General features: G+C 42.8%; 1 protein-coding gene across 3 annotated transcripts in view; it reads right to left on the minus strand.

Moving 5' to 3' along the window:
- GMEB2 (glucocorticoid modulatory element binding protein 2) overlaps positions 1–2277 on the minus strand; it is a 103444-nt gene extending 101167 nt beyond the window's left edge. Inside the window, exon 1 of one of the 3 annotated variants that reach the window (XM_030213339.1) lies at positions 1973–2277. The gene's annotated coding sequence lies outside the window, so the exon portion shown is untranslated. Of the gene's footprint in view, positions 1–1848; positions 1877–1972 lie in introns of those variants that run through there. The other 2 variants (XM_030213341.1, XM_030213340.1) reach the window with 2 other exon arrangements.
- Positions 2278–6822: the final 4545 nt, after the last annotated feature.

Below are 6822 nucleotides of genomic sequence, written 5' to 3' on the forward strand. Positions count from 1 at the left end.
CAGGAGTACTTCCTACTTCACCAGGTGATGCTCTCCTTTAAGGAGACCTCTCTCCTCCAAGGCAGCACAGGGGCTGCCAGACTGGAGGTGGGACTTTTCTACAGCATCCCTATAGGTCTCCCCTATGTACCTGTCTCCCTCAGCAAATCTAAGTCTGCTACTCTAGCCTCAAGAGAATGAACTCATTCTCTGACAGCTAGGAGCTCTGTGCATCAGGCACATACAAACTGGGATATAGTCATATATGTGACACAATGCAAAAGACTGGATAGCACTCATCTCGCTGCTGGACTGTGGTCTGCATCTTAGTATTATTGAGTTCACTAATTTAAAACTTACTAAGGTAGTAAGGATATTAGACTAATATAAAAGAGCCTTTTTTCTTGGAAATATATTACTCTTGTCCTCCTTTTGGAAGGAGGTTTGGGACAGAATATCTCTAATAACTAATCAAACTAACCATGTCATCTCATTATAATATCCTAAGATCTATCTCCTTACCTAGTTCTGTCAAAGATAATACTAAAAGACTATTTGACATCCTGATAGCATTGTATTAACCACAATAATTCATAACTGGAAAAAAATCAGTCATATTTGTCTTTGGGGGTGTAGGTAGTTTATTAATATTTTCCATGTAAAGCCTCTAAGAAATAATTTCATGCATTAAGGAAACTTACTTTGAACCTGATAAATTTTGATTATTGGTTCATGCTCTGACCTTGGATTATTGTAACATCATTTATAATGGTTGCTCAAAGACACTTGGTAAGTGTTTGCAATTTATCCAAAATACGGCAGCTAAGTTTTGACTGTTTACAATTGTTTATCATCTACTGTTTTACCTATATGAGCTGGGGCAGCTCTTGCATGGTAACCCTACAAAAACCCATGATCGCATGTTGTTAAATTTCCCAACAGTCTGTTCTATAACATCCAAGAAGTAGCTCAATTCTTCTCTTCAATGTTTCATTATGAAACTCTCTACCTTTAGAGATGCGTATTTCGCAGAGCCATCAAAACATTTCTATTTCATGAATATCTGGGATAATTAAGTGCTTTTAAGACTTGTTTCATATAATTATGTTTGTTTTAACCATGATAGTATGTACATCCTGAGGATGTTTTTGATTTGTGATCATCAATGAACTGAATATTGGCATTAGCAGACAATAAGCTCTGCATAACATTGTAAATTTAATAAGATTGAACTTAAGAATTGTCTTGTTCCCCCACCACCCCCCCCCCCCCAGATCAACAATTCTAGGTGCCCCAATATAGAACCCCACACCCACCACAAGGAGGGCTAACAATCAACTGGCTTACTGACTGCCTGTTATTAGCAAAGTCCAAGCCCCACTGCAGAGCTTCCAAGTTCCAGGAAGGAGATTCTAAGCCAGTCCTGGATTTCTGCTAACCTCATCCTATTGTATTATAGGACCCGCAGCACTGATTTCAATGGGTAGAATTAGGAACTACCATACTGATTTAGGATGCTTAAGTTTAAAATGGCAAAAAAAACCTCCATCCTGGAACCGAGTAATTTGGCAGTTCTGCGGTTCTTTTGCAAAAACGAGGTGCAGCTAAGTTACACTCCCTACAGGTCCCACCACCCGCCCTGCCAATCAGTGGCTGAGCACAGGGCTGGGGCTAGGGCTCGGAACCCACCCCATGCGCCTTTCTGGCGCCGCCTCTGCGGGCAAACCAGGGCAACACGGGTAGATTGCCGTGGTGACAGTCTGCTCCCCTCCCGAAGATAAACCTGCTCTCCGCACCCCGAACTGTCAGCCACAGTGAACGACGTGGCCATCAACTAAGGGCAGCGCCAGCGGCGTATATCTTACGTACAACACCACCCTTCGCTCCGTGAGTACGCTGTCGCCGCGGCCTGCCGTCTCCTCTGCCGTAACGTCCTGACGCTCCGTAGGGACCGCCAAGACGGGTCGTGCGTGAGGCGGGGGTGTGCGCTTACCTGGTCGAGTATCGCCTCCGCTGCTGCTCGGTACTTGGCGGTGTGACGCAGCCAAGAGAAAGCAGCGAGCGGGCCGCACACGCTGAAGGAAGGAGGGTAGGTAGGCGGGGCGGCGCGGCGATCCGCGCGCGTCACTAGCGGGGCGCCATATTTTGCACGGCCTCGGAAATTATTCCTGTAGGGTATGGACGCATGCGCGAATGGTCATGTTCAATGAGGTTAACGAAAAGAGGAAACTGGATGACGTCAAAACGTTAAAGCCAATTAGGTTTGTCTATGTTTCTTCTTCCCGACCCCGGCCCGCGCTGCGCTGCCGCCCATCATCAAACAAAGAAAGGAAACCTATGAACTGCTGCATCTTCGTTGTCATTCTTTATTGTTGGTAGGATTTTTATTTAATCTCACGTATATTTTCAAATATGCCAGCTTGTGCAACATACGAATGTACACAGAAGTATTGGTTTCATCGATGTTACAAATGGGTTCTAGATGACCTGAGAACCTATACAAAGAAAGAACTTCAAAAACAAATTGGTGAAGCAAGTCTTAATTAATTAATTTATTATTTCAAAATACAATCTTGCAAGAATGGGTGTCGCTATGGTAAGCAGGCACACACATTCCTTAATGGCAAATGGTAAAAGACAGATATAGCGGGATCCTCCCTGATTCAATTAAAAAAACCTTTAAAAGTTCATTTTTTCTTTGCCCAGTCATTCAGATATGGACGTTTTACATATATCCACCAACAAAAATTGTTTTTAAATGGAGATTGTTGATGTATTCAACGCTGAAGATTATTCTCCCGGACCCTCATATTTGCGTAGCAATCTTGTCCTCAAAAGTTGCGAGGCCCCGTGTGACGGTAACGTTACATCACAGGGGTGTGTGACAGCGGGATCTAGCATGCTTGATGAAATAAAAGTTTAGTGACAGAAGGAGCGCTTCTTTGTTTTGACGGCCACTGCTGCTTACAGTATGCAGCGGTCACTAGCCATAACCCAGCGCTGTGGTTCTCTATTCTCCGCTTTCTGTGGTGAATCTTGAAGGAGGTTTAATAGACTGGAGTGGAAGTGAGCCTATCTAGTCCACGGTAAGCAAGGAAGCCATTTGGTTAATCTCTGTTTCCACTGCCCCACGCAGCCGTCATTGGTGTTCACTCAAAACACAGCAAGCAAACCTATTAGCTGCTGCATCCACATTGTCGTTCTTTATTGTTTGTAAAACACAGCAAGCAAACCTATGAGCTGCTGCATCCACATTGTCGTTCTTTATTGTTTGTCCATCTGTAACAAGTCTAACAGTGTTTTTGTTGGATAGGCAGTGCCGTACAAGGTGAAGGAGAAAAGACAATTGAATATCACTAAAACAACTTCAAAAATTATTGTAGCTGGTAGAAACAGCAATTAAAGTCATTGACCACAAATGGATGGAAATTCCATGGTCAGATCACTTCAAATTAAATCTGACCCTACATTGGCTGAAGAATGGGTATCTCAAAACTGATGAAATAAAATCTTACCAGACCAGAGGTAAAGTGGACACAACTGCATTTTGGCAATCAATTTACAACAACAATTGGTCTAGTCCATCTGATTCTATCAACTGTCTTGCAGATTGGGAATCGAGATGTATCACCGTTCTAAATGAATTATCTCCTTTACGAACAATAACCATTCACAAACCAAACAGGACCCCATGGTTCAACGAAAATGTGAAACAATTAAAATCTAGAACCAGACAACTCAAACGAGCCTGGAGAAAAAACAAAAATGATCAAAATCTAAACGCTTGGAAAGAATCACATAGAAAATGCAAATATGAAATAAAAAAATCCAAACAGAACTACTATAATGAACAACTAGGTTCTGACTTCAAAGTCATGAAAAAGTTACATAAGCTACTGGATAAATTACTAGACACAAAACCAGTGTCCGCAACAAAATCAGGAATCCCAACAGCAGACGATCTTGCTAATTTAAAAGCAAAATTGTCGATCTGCGCAAAAATATGTCACAGGACTACACCAACCTTGATACCTTGCTGAATGAGCTAGACCCATGCTCAAGAATACCCAGCCGACCGAACTTGGACAAATTTCACCCAGATCACACAAAAAACATTAGCACTAGCAACCAATAAGATCTCTACAGCCTACTGTCAATTGGACACCTACCCCAATTATCTAATGAACCCCCCCCCCCCCCCCCCACGCTCAATTCATCCCACCTCAACTTCTTGTTCCAGCATGGCATATTCCCCAAAGACAAAGGTAATATACTACTCACACCATTACCAAAAGAAAACTAATGATATCACCAACTACCAACCTGTGCCATCCATCCCACTTACAACCAAACTGATGGAAAGCATTGTAGCTAAACAACTTACTGAATACATTGACAATTTCTCAATCCTTCATGAATCACAGTCGGGCTTCAGATCTCTCCACAGTATAGAAACCGTCCTGGTAACTCTCCTAGCCAAGTTCAAAAAGGAAATTGCATTAGGTAAAAACATACTCCTCTTGCAATTCGACTTGTCAAGCGCATTCGATATGGTTGACCATTATATACTATTAAGAATACTCGACAAGATATGCATAGGAGGGGTTATACTTATCAATTAAAAGCAAACTCAAACATCACCATCATGGAGTACTGATTGCGGAGTACCCCAGGGTTCACCTCTCTCCCCCTTATTATTTAATCTGATGATGGTCCCCCTTGCTCATGCCCTATACAAGCATAATCTTAATCCTTTTCTGTATGCAGATGATGTCACCATTTACATACCGTTCAACTCTAATCCAACAGAAATCACTGTGGCAATAAAGACTAGTTTAAGCTTAATGGATGCCTGGGCATCGGCACTCAAACTCAACAAGGAAAAAACTCACTGCCTTATTCGCACCAAAAAACACACCTCCCTTCATCCATAAAAACCCTGGAACATACTCTCCCAATAAAGGACAAACTGAAGATCCTTGGAATTACTATTGATACCAACCTAACCCTGGAGAACCAAGCCTCTGCCACCACAAAGAAAATGTTCCATGCAATGTGGAAACTCAAACGGATCAAACAATTCTTCCCAAGGGAAATTTTCTGTAACATAATGCAAACAATGGTACTATCACATGTTGACTACTGTTAACGCCGTATATGCGGGATGCAAAGAACAGATCTTAAGGAAACTCCAGACCGTGCAGAACATGGCAGCTAGACTAATTTTCAGAAAGACAAGATTCGAAAGTGCTAAACCTCTACGCGAAATACTGCACTGGCTACAAATCAAGGAACAAATAGCCTTAGTTGCACTCTGGTCTACAAAACAGTCCATGGTCTGGCCCCAACCTACATGACTGAACTTATCAACTTACCAACTAGAAACATCATTGAATCATCAAGAACGTTTCTAAACCTGCATTACCCAAACTGTAAAGGACTAAAATACAAATCAACATATGCATCCAGCTTTTCCTACATTTGCACCCAGCTCTGGAATGCATTACCTAGAAACATTAGAACTGTGAACACCCATCTAAAATTCCGAAAAGACCTCAAGACTCACCTCTTCCGGAAAGCCTACCCAGCAGACCCCAACTAATTCATGAACAATGCATCACATCTATCGAACTAAGAAATGAACAATACCCCTTCCACATAATCCTATTACTTCAAACTGTACGAATTTTATCACTCCAGTTATATTTAAGTGTACTTCTACCCTTATCCTACTCTGTATTGCTCACTAGAAGCTGTAGTCCCATCCCCAGAGACTTATCAGCCTCATTGGGATTACTTCTCTCTATATCTACTATAATAAAACTCACCCTCAACGTTCTGAAGACAACGTTCTGAAGTCACTCAGTCACTCCCTGAAGGGTTCATGGATTCATGGTGGTGAAGCCACAACACAGACCATGTCTCTCTGCCCTGCCCTCGCATGACGGACCAATCAGAAACAACACCCTCAACATTCTGAAACACAAAGGACCATCACAACACCGTTCCCAGGCAACACTAGGCAACGTAAGACGGACCAATCAGAGGAAACTACGTGACAATAAGGGAGGAGCATTCCCTAGCAGAATGGCTCATTATCTGTGCAGCACGGAGAGCACAGAACCACCGCTGGAACGAGAGAAGAATATTCCTGCTGTGGGTATGTGCAAAAATAGACCGGGGGGGGGGGGGGAGAAATTTTTAAATGCCTAATGCCAGTACTGAAGAGTGCCAGAGGGCCTATAGCACAGACTATATTTGGGATCGCTTGACATGGAGTCAGAGGAGCCGGAAAACAACGTGCCCATCACCATCTGGGACGTGGGCAAACAGGACAAGCTGCGGCCCAGCTGGAAGGATTACCCACGACCCAGGCAGCAGCAAACAGCGACCAAGGACAGCACAGCACATCCCCCAACCCCCAAGCAAAAAACAAAACAAAAAAAGACACATCAACAACCTGCACACACACCGCACCCTCACACACTCACACACACACACACACACAAAATAACTCTGTGACACATACACACACACACACACACAAAAAAAGCCACATGCTAGCGCCCGTTTCATTGGTTTCGGAAACGGGCCTTTTTTTACTAGTGCTACTATATATTCGTCCCAGGGTTGTATTCTCTTTTCCGGAACCTTATCAGCTTCTTTGCACCTACTGTTACTCTGTTTTCCACTCTGTATATATTCCTGGAGTTCGTACTCTCCTCTCCAGAACCTGTAAGCCACATTGAGCCTACTGCTATGCGGGAAAATGTGGGATACAAATGTAATAAATAAATAAATTCTAAATTCTGTAGTTTGTGCTAATTTTTCTTCACTGTTATT

The sequence above is a fragment of the Microcaecilia unicolor genome, chromosome 8 (genome assembly GCF_901765095.1).
Source record: "Microcaecilia unicolor chromosome 8, aMicUni1.1, whole genome shotgun sequence".
NCBI lineage: Eukaryota > Metazoa > Chordata > Amphibia > Gymnophiona > Siphonopidae > Microcaecilia > Microcaecilia unicolor.